Consider the following 17,990-nt stretch of genomic DNA (forward strand, 5'->3'; position numbering starts at 1 on the left):
GTCCATCTGGTATGCATGGGCACGTACAGTTCCTAGCTTCAGTAAAGTTTCCAGAAGGTAGGACAAGTAACTCTTCTCTCAACACTAATCTTACTAGGTTCAGAAGAGTCTTAAATTTGAGGCCTCATAATAGCTATACTTTGGGCCCTGGGTGGAAGAAAAAAATATCTTAAGTAGAGTGTATTAGTCTGGTCTCGTGCTGCTGATAAAGGCATACCTGAGACTGAATAACTTATTTAAAAAAAAAAGAGAGAGAGAAAGAGAGAGAGAGAGATTTAATGAACTCTGAGTTCCATGTAGCTGGGGAGACCTCACAACTGCAGAAAGCAAAAGTCATGTCTTACACAGTGGCAGGCAAGAGAGAATGAGAGCCAAGTGAAAGAAGAAACCCCTTATAAAACCTTCAGATCTTGTGAGACTTACTCACTACCACAAGAATAGTGTGAGAGAAACCATCCCATGATTCAATTATCTCCCACTGAATCCCCCCCACAACACTTGGGAATTATGGGAGCTACAATTCAAGATGACATTTGGTTGGGGACACAGCCAAACCATATCAGAGTTAGGCCGAAAACTAACATGGAATGTGATCTACCATTCTAATAATTCAAGCTATAATCTGCACACCTGATTTTCTGTGTGTATGTCCCTGTGGTTGTCCAAAAGCATTTACTAAAGTCTTATCTAAATGTTGCAGCCTTCCCCTGGGGCATTGTGAGAAAGACTGCACGCCCATACTTGGCAGGATGTTAAACAGTGAGCAGCGCATCCACTTGAGGCCAGCACAATGGTGTTGGGGTGCTGGTGGTGGGTGGAGAAGGAATCATTACAAGAGCATCTCCACCTTCCAACACACAGCATCTTGGAATCAAAGACAAGTCTTTACGTTCAGCTGACTTTTGCTCACCCTAGACACCTGAGTGGAGATTGTCTCCATTTCCTACCTAGGAGAAGTAGGGTTTTTGGATGTGCAAAATGTGATGTTTTATTTTCCAGAAGGTAGTGTAATACATTTTGAAACACATGTAGACGAAATAACTTATCAAGAGTCAGTCATATAGCTGTGCCCAAGAGTTATTAAACAGTGTTCCTTCAGACATAACAATTGTGTAACTGCCCAGTAAGTTCTTCCTGCCTAACGCAAAAATAAAATCAATTCAGAGAGACCATAGCATTGCAGTAAAGGGTTTAATTGACATGAGACCAGCCACTCCATATGGAGATGGAGTTATTACTCAAATCAATCTCGCCACAGGCACAGAGGTTAGAGGTTTTTCAAAGATACTTTGGTAAGCAGAGGGCTAAGGCATGAGTGCTACTAATTGATTGGGGATGCAATAATAGGGAAGATGTAGAATACAGTCCTCTTGTGCTGGGTCTGCTTCTGAGTGGGGGCCACGGGACTGGTTGAGTAACAGGTCTGGATGGGGTCATTAGGTAGTCAGAAATGCAGAAGCATGAAAAGACATCTCAAAAACATGGTCTCAGGTTCTCTCTCTCTCTCTCTCTCTCTCTCTCTTTGAGATAGTGGAGATAGTGTCTCACTATGTTGCCCAGGCTAGAGTGCAGTGGCACAACCACAGCTCACTGCAGCCTTGACCTCCCAGACTCAATTAATCTTCCCACCTTAGCTTCCTGAGTAGCTGTGACTACAGGTGCAGGCCACCATGCTTGGCTAGTTACTATACTACAATAATGATGTCATTTACAGGAGTAATTGAGGAATTTGCAAATCTTGTGACCTCCTGAATAATGACTGGCAATTGTTTAGTTAAATCTGCATCATAGTAGAATTCAGGCCATTCTCATCCTCCTAACTTGGGGGATCTGTCATTAATTTTACAAGGGCAGCTTAGTTTTGGGGAAGGGCTATTAACATTTAAACTAAAAATTAAATTTCTTCCAAAGTTAGCTTGACCCAAGACTAGGAATTGAGTGAAGACAGCCAGCCTGTGAGCCCAGAAGCAAGATGGAGTCAGCCATGTCAGATTTCTTTTTCTGTCACAGTTTTGCAAAGGTGGTTTCACTTGGACAACCTGACACACCAAGAGGTATTTAGATTTGTGAGATACTAAACCTGATGGTGTCCTAGAAACTTGTGTAGAACATAAAATAAATCATGGCTGTAGGAGTTATCTGAATCTTAATGAAATTGTGATGTCCAGTCACTAATTCGAGAATCATTTTCATTTTCTATAAGAATTGAGCAAACTTTTTGAATCTAAAAACACACATGAAAAAATGAAATTATAAGAAATAAAGCTTCTGATCAGAGTAAATGGGAGTGTGGTGAATAACCGTTTAGAAAGTCACTACATGGTGCAATGGTGATTGATTAAGTTAGTATTTTAAGATGCAAATTGTATAGCTTGGCTCAAATAATTACAAAGAAAGACAATAATGATGTAATATTACATGGTTGTGGATTTTAAAGATGGAGGAGCAAAAGAATGTGTGGCTGCATTTAAACGGTATAGCAAAGCAGAACAATGTGAAATTAGGCAAAAGAAAAGGTGGACTGTTCTCTATGACATTTTCTCAACAGGGAGATGTATTACTGAGGACTAGAGTCTCCCCAGGGTTCTGGTAAATGCTTCACTGCATGTCATTTCACACAAAATACATAAAGCCACTATAGGAGGTGGACAAGGTGACCTGACAGGTCTCCTGTCTCTAATTTCTGTGATTTAAAGGTTCTGTGCTATTACCCAGCAAGATGCATGGTTCTTTAGTGATTCCATTTGCAAAATGATCCTACAGTTTTTTTTCTTTTAGCTTCCACCTTTGCAGAAATCGTTTTTCTTTCACCTATGCAGTAAAACTCAAAGATTATACTATTCAGCATCACAGGATTAGGGATGGTGCAGTAGGAGGGTTAAGCAGGATTAAATGTTTGCTTACAAGGGAAAAAAAATTAAGAGTTAAAGAATTGGGAGGAAAGGTGAAATGATCATCACACAGTATTTAAAAAATCAGTTTCCCTGCATCTAAATGGAATTTCAAGTTAGACATCATATTCTTTTTAAGAAAAGCTGTACTGAGTGAACTGAACATTAATCTTTCTTTTGACAAGACTAATGAAAAACAAACAAAGGTACTAAATGAACACCGGCTTATTGAAGTTCTCAGATGGTAATTTAATTCTCTAAGGAGTCACAGGGTAGTGAAAACCTTAGGATGATACTGAACATCTCCAACTTGTTAAAAGCCTTTTAATGGCAATTCTGGAATGTAATCCATGCATGTCATTTGCATGATCTATGAAAAGCTTTATCTTTTGGTCCAGATGGACTTGGATTCACAGTATGTAAAACCTTCAGAAATCCACCCTTGCTGAAATTCAACTATAAGTACAAGAGTTAGTCTGAATCCTTTATTTCCTTTGGTAAATGGGGCACCACATGAATAGAGTGTATCAAAGGTGATTGTGGGTTGCCAGAATAAGAAATTTTTACCTGGATTTTAATGCTATAAACAAGACTAGAGCAGCATGAGGGCTTCTTCATTAATTACCTACCAAGACAATATCTACTACAGAAACATTAGGTTTCATGGATCATAAAAGCATTTGTGGTAAACTCCCTGGATCTGGGATCCAGAATGAAGAAAGAAAAAAACAATACAACATATTTCTTCTCACCCAGCCCCCAATCCTGTTTCCTTTTCTTTCTGCTACACTCTCAGACATTGTCTTAGAAGCATCAACCAACTTGAAATCCTGGTTGCAATAAAGCAACCACAGGTAACCAAAGAACAAAAAGAGGCAGGGCAATGGTTGTTGGGCTTAATGGAGCACACGAGAGCCTTCATTTTCCTCAGGGTTTGAATGGAATAAGAAACCCCAAGTGTTTGCTGAAGAACAGAAGTGTCATTTTTCACATCAGCATCAGTTTGCGACCTTTGACTCCGCTGCTGTTCTTCACTGCACGCTCGCTATAATGGATCAGTTCACTGATTCGCATCCTCTGTTTCCTTACATTTTACTTGTGGGTATATTTTTCAGTATTTTTCCCCTGAAACTTTTTATATAGCTCTTTGCAGCAGTTATGGTGTAATTCTGTAACTATTAATATGTGTACATATTTATATCTCCACATAGAATACATAATAAGTTCCCAAAGTTTATCCTAGAGTTAGTGACTTCTTAAAATGTTTGTTCAATGAAGACAATAAATAAATAAATGTGTCAGTAGTTTTATTACTGCTTATTATTATTGTGAGTAAAAGGAAATGTCTAATTCTGTGAGTACAAGCCAGGGATAGAAGAGTTCTGTTTTTGAGGTAATCTTGAACTATTCTTACAATGTACTTATGGAGAAGTTGGCAAGCCATTGCTTGGAAACTTCTTCCAATTGAATCCTAAGACCTTACCACATAGTCAATTTCTTCTGTGCACAATCATTACAAATTTTATATACATGGGTCTGATATACATCTCTTAGAAATGTCCACAGATTGAAATCAGTTCTAGCATATGAGTCCATTCAGAAAAGTTCCCATTAAAATTGAAAACAAGACAAAGGTGCTGTAACATCATATCAAAAGTCCTAGCCAATACAATAAAACAAAGACAATAAATAATAAAAAGAAAAATACAAAATGTTCCTTCAAATATACAATACTCATAAAAGTTCCATACAAAACTATTATCTTATTTGGTGAAAAAGGAAATTCAGCAAGGTTCCTTATAAAAAGATCAACATATAATCATCAGTATCAGTTTAAATCAGTAATAAATGCTTATAAAATATAATTGACCAGGGATTTATTTACAATAGCCACGAACAGTGAACAAAATCTTAGTATCCAATGGTCTTGTCTACAAAGTAGACATCTTTTCCATCTTCCTTGCTAACAGAATTCTTGTGGTGTTAGATTATTATCTCTCAAAGTAGAAGACACCATTTTCAGCTCAGCAGAAAATTCTAAAGAAGACTAAGTTAATCACTGACTTTTGTGATTCTTTTCCCACGCAATTGGTTTTTGGGTAGCCAGTGAGACTAAGAAATGTAGTGATGTTCCTCAGAAAGATCTGTTGTTTTCAACATGCTATGCCAGTAGCTTTTCAACTAGTTCTTTCCATGTCTGTATGTGATGCCACGTGGCAGCCACCCAATGGGAAAGAAGGGAACAAGATAAAGAATGAAAGAGAAACATGAAGACTGACTGAGCTGAATAGTGGAAAGACCCCAGAACCTTGTTGATTATGGAAACCACTGAGTTGACTAAATCCTTAAGACAGCTACTCAAGAATTCTTGCTGTATAAGAAAATTATATATTATACTTGTCTAAGCCATTTGAGGTTTTTACTTCTTTCTGGATCTTCATGACAAAGACATCCAAAACAATAAGGAAAGCAATAGACTCGGGATATTATTCATGACACAGCTAAGCATCAAGAATTAGCATCCAGAAAAAAAGTAATTAGAAAGTTACTTTCTAATTACTTTGTAATTTTTTCTTACAAATTAATTAGAAAAAAACTATAGACAATCCAATAGAAAGATCAGCAGATGATATAAACAGGAAATTTACAGAAAATGACAATAGAATATTTATAAAAATAGCATAAAACAATGCCCAACTCAGTAGAAATAAAAGAAATGGAGAGTAAAACACAGTATCTTTTCCAATGCATCCAACTGGCCACAGACAAAAAAGTCTGACAAAATTAAAATCACATGGATGATGGTATGAATAATTATCAACCCTGGAGGCTAATGGGAGAATGAGTTTATGTAACACATGTAAGAACAGTTATACCATGCCTAGCTGAAGACGTCTATATTCTTCAATTCAGTAGTTTATTATCCAGATATAATTCTTAAAGAAACTCTAGCATAGGTGCTCAGAAATACATATAAAATGATACCTGTAGCACTTTATGGTGTAAAGAGGAAAGTGCTTAAATATCTGTCATCAAAATAATGTAATAATAATGTTCATTCAATGGCATAGTGTACTATAGTTGAAATAAGTAAAATAAATACATACAAATCCCAGATAAATTTTATGAAATGCATTACTATCAATCCAGTATAATGTCCATTACATAAGGTTGAAAATATGCAATATATACTGTTTTTGGAGGCACAGTTACGTGGAAAAACAAAAAAGACACACAGGGATGATAGCACTACAGTAAGGTTAGTAGTTTCTTCTGCATCATACAGAGAAGCTCCAAATTTTTTGAAATATTTTGAAATCTCCAATTTTTGAATTCTTTAAAATTCAACATTTTGAAAGTTAACATTTCTAAAACTGACAACTTGATTTTCTGAAGAACAGTCCCCTTCCCCGCCCCCCCCCAGAAAAGAACCTTAAAAATTTAAAAATGTAAAACCTCTCCTTTACCGGCATTCCTCAGAATTTTTTATTAATAACAATTTCTTTCATCCAGGTGCTCAAATGAAAATCCTTGGTGACATCCCCAGTTCCTCGTTGTCTCTCACACCTTATATCCAATCCATCAGCTGATTTTGAAGGTTCTAATATCAAAATACAGTGTATGTAGAGTTAAATCATAACCTTTCAATTTTGCCACCATCCTGGCTAAGGTTAACTGCTACCTCTTGCCCGGACCAGTGCAGTAGCTTTCTTGCTCATCCCCCTCTCTCCACCTTTGTCCCTAGCGTCTGTCCTACAACCGGTATTGAGATTTATTTCTTTAAAAGCTTAGTTCAATCACGTCACTACTTTGCTTTAAAAATCCTGGCTGGAGGCGGTGGCTCACGCCTGTGATCCCAGCACTTTGGAAGGCCGAGGCGGGCGGATCACGAGGTGACGAGGTCAAGACCATCGAGACCAGCCTGGCCGACATGGTGAAACCAGGTCTCTACTAAAAATACAAAAATTATTTGGGCGTGGTGGCGGGTGCCTGTAGTCTCAGCCACCGGGGAGGCTGAGGCAGGAGAATTCCTTGAACCAGGGAGTCAGAGGTTGCGGTGGGCCGAGATCGTGCCACTGCACTCCAGCCTGGCCACAGAGCGAGCCTCCGTCTCAATTTAAAAAAAAAAAAAAAAATCCCTTTGGCTTCCTGCAACTCTCAGAGTAAAACCCAGTTACTCTGACCCCTTTGCAAGCCATGGAATCACCCTTCCATCTTTTAGGATTGTTCTCTGACCTCACTCTTTTCAAACTCCACCCCATTGTCACCTCATCAGAGAGCACTTCCTTGACCACCCTTATCTAAAACGGCCTCCCTGTTACTCTTGCCCCTTAGCCGGTATAAATTTCTCCATACCACTTCTCAATCCCTGACACATTATGAAGTTGTTTTGTATTGTTATTTTGGTTTACTGCATGTTATAGCAGAAGCTGAAAAAATTGTCGAATAGAAGAATTAACTGAATCTGCATTTTTAATATTCTAAAACAAATATGACAACATTTTAGATTTGATACATCTATCATCTATCATCATCAAATTTTTCTATATTTTACAATTTAAAACAATGACACACTCTTATTCAAGAAAAGATTGATGCTAAAAAATAGATTTGGGACCTGTAAAGGATCAGGTGGTAAAATAAACGGCAGAAGGAGATGAGTTAAATACAAGCATTTCCCTTAATTTCACCTGGCAAAATAAACCTGCCAATTCCTTATCAGGAAGTCATTAGAAATTAACACTAGAACCTTATCTCATCTTCTATAAAATCATTATAAACAATGTCCCTATGTGCTTGTATACACAAGTATGTGCTTGTATACTAAAAATAATTGTATTAAATATACAAAAATTTATTTAAAAATTATGATTTTAATCATTCTCAATTGATTCTTTTCCTGTTTTAAGATCTCCTGAGTTTAAAATTTTTCTAGGTCACATTAATAATGCAATAATAATGACTAATAATTCAATCAAGCTAAAACACTTTTTTTTTAAGAAAAAAACTCTTTGCAAACTGTCTTTTTTTTCTTTCTTTTTTTTTTTTTTTATAATAAGAAAAAGAATAAAGAAGCAGGAGAAAGAGAAAGAGGAAGAGGGAGAGAGGATGGGGGTATTGCTTTATTGCCCGGGCTAGAATGCAGTCTAAATATGGGTATGCCTATAATTATCCTTAATAATGGAGACATGAAAGAAAATGGGGGAAGAGAATAACAAACAAGGAGCCAACCAACATTTCGTTTAAACTTCTAAGTTGATATGATGTGGTGCTGATAAGAGTGTATATTTTGTGTATTTAAAGTGGAGAGTTCTATAAATGTTCATTAAGTTTACTTGTTCCAGATCTGAGTTCAAGTCCTGGATATCGTTGTTAATTTTCTGTCTCATTGATCTGTCTAATATTAATGTTGAAGTCTCCCACTATTATTGTGTGGGAGTCTAAGTCTCTTTATTAGTCTTGTATGTCTGGGTATTCCTGTATTGGGTGCGTATATATTTAGGATCTTTAGCTCTTCTTGTTGTTGCATTGATCCTTTTATCGTTATATAATGTCCTTCTTTGCTTCTTTCGATCTTTGTTGCTTTAACGACTATTTTATCAGAGGCAAAAATGGTAACTTCTGCTTTTTATTTATGTATTTTAGCTCTCTGTTTGGTTGGTAAATCTTTCTCCGTCCCTTGTTTTGAGTCTTTGTGTATCCTTGAATATGAGATAGGTCTGGATGCAGCATACTGATGGGTTTTAGTTTTTTATTCAAGTTGCCTGTCTTTGGATTGGGGGATTTAGTCAATTTAAATTTAGAATTAATAATGATATATATGAGTTTAATACTGCCATTTAATATTAGCTGGCTATTTTGCCCATTAGTTGATGTAAATTCTTCATTATATTGATGTTCTTTACTTTTTGGTACTTTTTACAAAGGCTGATACTGTTTGTTCCTTTCTATGTGTAGTGGTTCTTTCAGAAGCTCTTGTAAAGCAGGCCTGGTGGTGATGAATTCTCTGAGTGCTTGCTTGTTCACAAAAAAACTTTATTTTTCCTTCACTTATGAAGCTTAGTTTGGTTGGATGTGAAATTCTTGGTTGAAAGTTCTTTTCTTTAAGGATGTTGAATATTGGTCCCCACTCTCTTCTGGCTTGTAGGGTTTCTGCTGAGAGATCTGCTGTAAGTCTGATAGGCTTCCCTTTGTTGGGTAACCTGACCTTTCTCTCTGGCTGCCCTTAGTATTTTCTCCTTCATTTCAACCCTGGTGAATCTGATGATTATGTGCCTTGGAGTTGCTCTTCTTGAGGAATATCTTTGTGGTGTTCTCTGTATTACCTGGAGTTGAATATTATCCTGCCTTACTAGGTTGGGAAAATTTTCCTGAATAATATCCTGAAGCGTATTTTCCAGCTTGGATTCATTCTCTTCGTCACATTCAGGTACACCTATCAAGCGTAGATTAGGTCTTTTCACATAGTCCCATATTTCTTGGAGACTTTGCTCATTCCTTTTTATCCTATTTTCTCTAATCTTGTCTTCTTGTTTTATTTCATTGAGTTGGTCTTCGACCTCTGATATCCTTTCTTCTGCTTGATCAATTCGGCTGTTAAAACTTGTGCATACTTCACGTAGTTCTCGTATTGTGTTTTTCAGCTCTATCAATTCACTTATATTCCTCTCTAAATTGTGTATTCTTGTTAACATTTCATCAAACCTTTTTTCAAAATGCTTTGTTTCTTTAGATTGGGTTTGAACAAGTTCTTTTAATTCACAGAAGTTTCTTATTATCCACGTTTTGAAGCCTGCTTCTGTAATTGGAACACACTTGTTCTCCATCAGGCCTTGTTTCGTTGCTGATGAGGCACTGTGATCCCCTGCTGAGGGAGAGGTGTTCTGATCTTGGGTATTCTCAGCCTTTTTTTGGCTGTTTTCTTCCCTTCATTGTAGATTTATCCATCTGTGGTCTTTATAATTACCGTCTTTGTAATTGGGTTTCCGAGTGGACGTCCAACTTATTGATTCTCAGCGCCGAAATCTGAGCAACCCACTGTGCCAACTAAACCAGTGGCATTAAGATTAATGGTGCTTTTATGTCTCTGCACCGAGAACCGACGCTCTGAGGCGCCGGCAAAACCACCTCGCGGGCCACAAGAGTCGCGCTGGCAACCTGTGGGGCTCCTCCGCTGCGAATCTCCTGGTGCATGAGCAACAAGAATTCATGTGAAGGTGTGGTGTCCTCTCATTCTTTGTGCTTTCACTGGGAGCTACAATCCTGAGCTGCTAGTGATCAGCCATCTTGGATCTCTCCATAAGTATAGTTCTTTAGACAGGGTGAATCCTGTTAAAAATGGGCTCCCAAACTGTCTTATACATGCAGACAGCCTAAATGTGACAACTTGGATTTTCTTTTTTCTTTTCAATACAACTTATTAAGCCTTTGCTATTTAGTACGTATTCAAGGAATAATAATATTATTGTTATTATACTATGTAATAATGTATATATATTTTAAAAAGAGTGACTATTTACACAGTACTTTTTGTGTACCACGCACTATTCTGAGTTTCACATGCATTAATTTATTTGTGTAACACTAACATTTAAAGAAATATAATAGATATGCAAAGAAAGATACAGAAAATTAAATCATCTTGCCTGAGATCATTTACAGACAGCTTCATGGCCTTGTAACCTACGCAGCTGCTTTGCAAAGAACCCATCCTTTAAATGGGCCCACACTAATTAATGCTGTACTGTTGGTGTGCCAATTTTCTTCATACATATTGAATAATGTGTCCTGCATTTTAATTTTGTATTAGGTTCTTCAGTTATGTAGCTAATCCTGCTTGGATTTGAAACTGGGTTGTCATCTTCTGGTAAATTGATTCTTAATCAGTACATTCTTCTACTTCTCTTTTGAGATAGGCAGGGCACTATTATTCGTTTCTTTAACAAATATCAACTGCATCTCTGCTGTGTGCTAGACACTATACTAAACATTGGGAATACAATTGACATGCATAAGGCAATGTTCCCATAATAATGAAGCCTATTTTAGTAGAGATACATAGAATAAATGTATCAATAATCAAAAAACATGGGACAGTGATAAATTATATGAAGATAATTAAACTAAAGTAATAGGGTCAAAAGTCACTAGTGGCTACTGTAGATTGGTAAATGAAGGATGACATTTAGAAACAAGATCTATTGCCTGACACAGCTGCTGATTCCTGTAATCCCAGCCCCTTGGGAGGCTGAGGTGGGAAGACTGCTTGAGGATAGTTCAAGACCATCCTGGGCAGAATAGCAAGACCCTGTCTCTACAAAAAGTAAATTAAGAGAACTTATCTGGGCATTGTGGTCCATACCTCTAGTCTAGCTACTTGGGAGGCTGAGGGTGGGAGGATTGCTTGAGGTTGCAGTGAGTTATGATTGACCACTGCACTCAAGCAGAGGCAACATAGCCAGACCCTGTTCCGTAAAAACTCTTTTTCTAAAAAATGTTTAATGTTATAACATTCTCTTCCTCACTATAGATGCCTTTTTAAAAAATTGTTTTGATTTCTGGCTAATTTATTTTTCAAAATGGAAATGTATTCTAAAGATATTGAGAGAGTTTAGTGTCTCTCATATTGAAATGCCACAGGAATTTGTCAGTGATTTATGTGTATGTAAATTAAACTCGGTATGCTTAGTAAAATCTGGCCGTCATACTAATTAATTGCAATGAGTATAACTGATTAAAATATTGACTTACCAAATCTAGGTTGCCACGTGCTCTACATGAAAAGTGGCACCTGGACTGAAGCAACTTGACCAGAAATTGACTTACAGCATGTGCTCTCCAAAATCAGTAGAAATATAAAGTATTATAACCTAGAGGCTTTGTTTTACAGAAAAGGAAAATAAGGCCCAGTAGCTTCCTTAGATGGCCAAAGGCAGTTCAGTTCTTGACTGGTGATTTTTTTTTTAATTCAAAAACAAGAATAATCAATTAAAGATGAGACATCATGGCACATTTCTATTGAAAATGAGAACCATGGAGCAAGTCAGGAGTGCCTACAGAAAATGAGATTTTTTTGAAATGTGGATTATGTCCCAACTGATATATCCTTACCTTTGTCACATGGAGACCCTAATTCTACCTCTGCATACAAGCCCTCATACACACCTCACTGAGGAAGAAGAATGTAAGATCCTTATTTCATACTAGTGTTTAAATTTTATAATTAAAACAAGGACCCATTAATGAGATAATTTTATTCATTCTTACATTCCCTGCATGTCTTAAGAGTTGCAGACAGGCTACATTAAATTTCCCTTCACAAAAATAAGGGAAAGATATTATCAGCATATGTTGCTCACTTAATAACAATTTCATTCACATGATTTTTTTAGGAAAAAAACTGTTCTCGTATACTGATGATCAATTACTTGTAATTAGAATATACTGTCTTTCATTTATCAAACTCTACAATACTGAAAATGACAAATAATCCCCACAAATTTGAAAAAACAGTAAGCACAGTCAGAAATCCTTGTGTTTTAAGGGCAAGTTATACTCTTGGATTTCTAGTTAGAAATCTCAAGGCATGTTTTCATCTATCTGGAAACTCATTGGCTCTAACTTCTTAGGGGGCCATATTTTGAAAATGGTTATTCATAAATAGAAAATAATTTTCCCAAACCCAGTTACTTTCTACAAAACCAGTGGATTTTTGATGACAAATAGAGGAATATTTTTAAAGCGCCAAGGATTGGGAGCTGGGTGGGACACCATGATAGTTTTCAAGCCAAAGACCCAGGGTTCCAGAGAGATCCCTCAGCAATAGGATGCCTATGGGGGTGGAGATAGTAAGGAGTAAGGAAAAACTGAGGGGGCACCTGGGAGGGCATCCACCTCCTTCTTTCATTATTGTAGACTCTGCTTATATTTTTCTGTATATTGGGATTCAGAGAAAAGCATGTGTTAAAAAAAAATTTAATGATGACAAGTCTAGTAAGCCACCCTTTTCTTAACCCAGATTTTTATTGTTATAAGAAAGATAAATAAATTTTAAACAAGCTCAAGATGAATACACACAAAAAGAACAAGAAAGAAGAAGGAAGGAAGGAGGGAGGGAGAGATGGAGGGAGGGAAAGAAGGAGGGATGGAGGGAGGAATGGTGGGAGGGAAGGAGGGAAGGAGGGAAGAAGAGGGGGAGGAAAAGAAAAAAGAAAAGAAAGAGAGAGTAAGGGAGGGAAAGAGAGAGGGAGATGGCGGCAGGAGAGAAGAATTTGTTGAAAGTATGATGGGGTTTCTCATAGAATCCCAAGAAGAATATCAGCAGCTGTGGAGTGGGTAGGGCAAAGGCCATGGACTGGAGAACTACCCCAGAGCTCTTGAATTTATTTGCCTACACGTCAATAATTCAGCCTATACAAATCAGTGGCTCTTGGTCCCCCAGTCTCCAAATTCCAAGGAGAATATGACTAACTCAGTTGAATCACACGACTGCTGTTGTACAGTAAACTATGCACAAGGGGAGCAGGTTCACAGGGCACAAAAGTGACTCCATAAAGGAGCAGGTCAACTGAAAGAAAGGTAGGCTTGGCAGATACCCCACCATCCATCCCACCGCTGAGGGTGCTAGGTGTTAGGAGAACTACCATATCACATTTCTGGTTGTGTGGCCAAAGGTCATTGCCATGGGCTGAATTGTGGTCCACCAAAATTCATGTGTTGAAGTCCTAACCTTCATTAACTTAGAATGTCACCTTAATTGAAAAACAGAATTTTGGTCTTCTGCCAAGATGACCAAATAGGAACAGCTCCGGAGTGCTGTTACCTTACATTTAAGTATACTATAACATCCAAGATAGAAATGTTACTCTTCATTAAGCCTAGTTTGGAGCTATTTATGATACTATGGTACCATAGATTGGATTTCAGCTTCATAAACCTAATGTCAATATAAACACAGGCACACACATACAGCATGTACTTGATCTAATTTAATAGCTCTTGCTGATCGATGACCTGCTTTTATTGGTGTAACACTAGATCAGAAGCCATCTTATCTCCATGTTGGATAAATATGCAATTATCGAGTCTGTTACACTTGACATCACAGAACTTGGCTGAGAGATTTTTGTGGGATATTGCTTTGTGAAAACTCCCTTGAAATCCACAGTGAAACTTGGCTTTCTACTACGTATTTTTGAACATTTTTAGTCCTTTTTGTTCTCAGCGCCTCTCCATAATGAGGTAAATTTCTGTATTTCTCATCTGTGTTAGTACTATGGCTGCCTAACTAGTGCATGCACTTTCTCTCATCTTCTCATCCATCTTTACAGTCAATTTCAGTCTTATTTCTATACATCCACTAGACTTGTCTTTCTTAAAGGGAAAACATGATTCTGGCATTCACTCAAAACATTGCATGGTTTGCTATGCACAAGGAATAAATTCCAGACTCCTTGGTATTCCATGCCTTTTAAGTTTTGTCCCTTAACTATCTTTTATTCCTATGCCTTACAATTCTAAACCTCCTACTCTCCTCCTACTTCACCCTATTCACTATTCTCTGGACATGATCTTTCATGTCTCCAAACCTTGGCTTATGCCATTTTTATATTATATATATACATATATGATATATGTAAAAATTTTATAAAATACCAGAAAACTATGTATATATTCTGATATTAATATAGGTATATGTCATATATACCTATATTAATATGTGTATGTATCATATACATATATATGTATATATCACATATATTTATAATATATATGTATATATCATATATACCTATATATAATATATACTTATATTAATATATGTCTATATGGTTTATAATATATAATATATGTAACATATACATCTATGTATGCATATATGCATACATATACTTACACATGTATACATATGCTATGTGTATATATGCATATACATGCATATATATTATATACATATATGTATATATTCATATATGTTATATACATATGTATATTATATCATAATGTATATAATTGTATATAATATATTATATACATATGCATGTAATATATGTAATATACATATGTATATTAATATACGTTATATATTACATATGTTAATAGTATATATTATATATAATACATACATATATTACATATATTACATATATAATGTAGTATAAGCATATGTATGTTACATATATTAATGTATTTATATGTCATATATGCATACATACATAAATGGTTTTCTGGTATTTTTATAAAATTTTAACATTATCATATATGATACAAAAATGGCATAAGCAAAGGTTTGGGGACCTGAAAGATCATGTCCAGAGAATAGTACAGAGAAAAATACATATTAATATATATTATATATGTCATGTATACATAAATGGTTTTCTGGAATTTTTATAAAATTTTGACAAAGCATACCAAGAACATTTATTAAATAAACCAACTATTTCTTAGTTGATTTTAAATCTACCCTCATTAACAATGTAGTTCCCCACATAGATGTGAATTTAAATTTGGACTCTCTCATCTGAACCATAAATCTATTTGTCATTTTTGTGTCAATAAAAAACTATTGGATTGCAATATATTTCTCCTACTGAATTGGGAATTATTTAATGAGTATACTATTGTATTTATTATGAAATCGAATAAATGACATTTAACATGCATTAGTTATACGCTTGTATAATCGTTTGATAGTTTTCCCCTCTAGATTGTAAGATGATGAGAACAGGAAATATTCTCTTTTGTTTTCTCTCTGTCCTCATCACATGGCACACTTCCTGGAACATTGCTGATACATAAAGATATATGTTGGATGAATAAACAACAATTGAATGCACATAGAAATTTCTAAATGTTAAAGAATATGATACTGAACATTAAAATTATCATACCATGGACATTTCATTCCTTTATACAGAAACAAATAATTGGCAAAGTAATCTTACAGAGTCATTTTGTTGTATCATTTTAGGGCTTGTTGGGTGATGTTGATAAAATACAGGTCCCCTGTGCACATGACTAATATCAAGGAAAGCAATTTAATAATCAACAGAGAAAATGATTCTGTGCCCAAGAAACTCTGCCCTCAAATAGTCAAGATTCAGAGCTTTGAAGATACACTTCCACTCCCTCTCAAAATATTCTCTATTTTCTAGTGGCTAGTTTTGTCTGTAGGTCTTATGATAACCACTTCATGTGATAAGAGAGATTATCAATTTTTAGACAACCAACATCCAATTGCATTTTCTCTTTGGTAATCAGAAGAACTTAAATTATCCTAAAAAATAAGGGCTCTGGATAGAAAGACATTACCTATTGTAAGCATTTTATTTTAGAATAAATGCTAACACAGTTTGTCTAGTCTAAACACCTCTAAAGTCCCACTTGCTAGGAAGAACAAACATTGTCCCTGTATTTTTTAAACCATTTATCTCTGGTCATTTAAGGTCCCAGCCAAAGTGATTATTCATCACTTTTCAGCAGCCTTACTGCATTTATGGCATAGGCCTCAGTGTAGTCTCTATAACATTACATTATATAGAAACAAGAAAACAAAAATTGAAACAGATTTAACCTCTAAAGTCCAGATGACCTATGGCATTCAATCCAATAGTGATTATTTTCCAAAAATTTTAAATATGTAATACTTGTCATTATAAAACAGTAATGTACTGAATTAATAAATGAGTCAATCAGTCAATCATCTGATAATTAGCTAAGCAGTCCATGAAGTTAAGGCCTCCATTATCTAGAGCCAAGCTTTCCAACTTAGCTTAGCACCCTTTTTCCCTTGCTGACATTGATGTCTCTCCTTGGAATGTCTTCCATCACAATTTCTGTCAGTTGCAAGCCTCCCCATCCTTCAAACTGCCTCTGAAAGTCAGTCTGGCACAATGACACAGGCTCAAGCTCTGACTTCAGACAAATTTAGTTTTGTGTACCTGCTTAGTCACTTTCAAACTCTATGAGTTTGAATGAGGTTTCTTAATAAATTTTCTAATCTATAAAATACAATTAATAATCATGTTAACCTGATAAATTTATTTTGAAGATTAAAAGACATAATATATGAAAAATGTTTCTAACATTGTAGGTTTTCAATACATATTAGCTTAAGAACATATTGGATGGTATTTACTTTATGACATCATCCTTGAGTACCAGATCCCCACAGCACAGTAAAGTAGTAGTCTCCAAACTTGTTTGGGTCTTAGAACAAAATGTAGGATTATGATCACTAGGATTGGGGATGGGTGGGACTGAGGGATTTATAATTTTTAAAGTTCTTTCAATATTCCAATGTACAGACAAATCTGGGAACTGTGACAATAGTTTCCCAAATTTATTGATAATGAAAATCAACTGGAATTTTTATTAAATAATGTTAAAAGCCTCTAGCCCAGACCTGAGAATCTGAATCTCCAAGACAGAGACACATGAATGAGCATTTTTGATATATCGTAAGTAAGTTCCATGATCAGACAAGTTTGGAAACACACTACATATTGGTAGACTGTGTATACAGTTATATGCCCCATAATGACATTTCAGTCAACAACAGACCTCATATAGGACAGATTATAATACTGTATTTTTACTGTACCTTTTCTATGTTTAGATATGTTTAGATGCACACATACTAACCATTGTGTTACAGATGCCTACAGCATTCAGCACAGTAACATGCCATACAGGTTTGTAGCCTAGGAGCAATAGATGGGACCATATAACCTAGGTGTGTAGTAGGCTATACCCTCTAGGTTTGTGTAAGTACATTCTATGTTCAATTGACAATGAGATTGTCTAATGATGTTTCTCAGAATATATCCTTGTTGTTAAGCAACTGAAGACTGTACTATATCAGATTCTCTTACTAATTTATAAACTTTTCAGTAGAGCACAGTGTTTCTTTCAACTCTATTATTTTCTGTCACACAGGTTGTACATATTAGGCATGCAGTAAATGTTTGAAGTTTAAGGAACATAAAAAATACAGTAAAGATTATAAATATATCTCCTAATTGAGACATTTATAATTTGTATAAAAGCATAGAGATGGAACATTAATATCCAAATACAAACAGGTGTACATAATCT

The 17,990-nt window shown here is 35.7% G+C and overlaps 1 long non-coding RNA gene across 3 annotated transcripts in view; it reads right to left on the reverse strand.

Annotated features, from left to right (window-relative positions):
• LOC120362322 (uncharacterized) overlaps nt 1–17,990 on the reverse strand; it is an 87,878-nt gene that overhangs the window by 17,174 nt on the left and 52,714 nt on the right. The window lies entirely within an intron of this gene.

This window comes from Saimiri boliviensis, chromosome 15, assembly GCF_048565385.1.
Source record: "Saimiri boliviensis isolate mSaiBol1 chromosome 15, mSaiBol1.pri, whole genome shotgun sequence".
Classification (NCBI taxonomy): Eukaryota; Metazoa; Chordata; class Mammalia; order Primates; family Cebidae; genus Saimiri; species Saimiri boliviensis.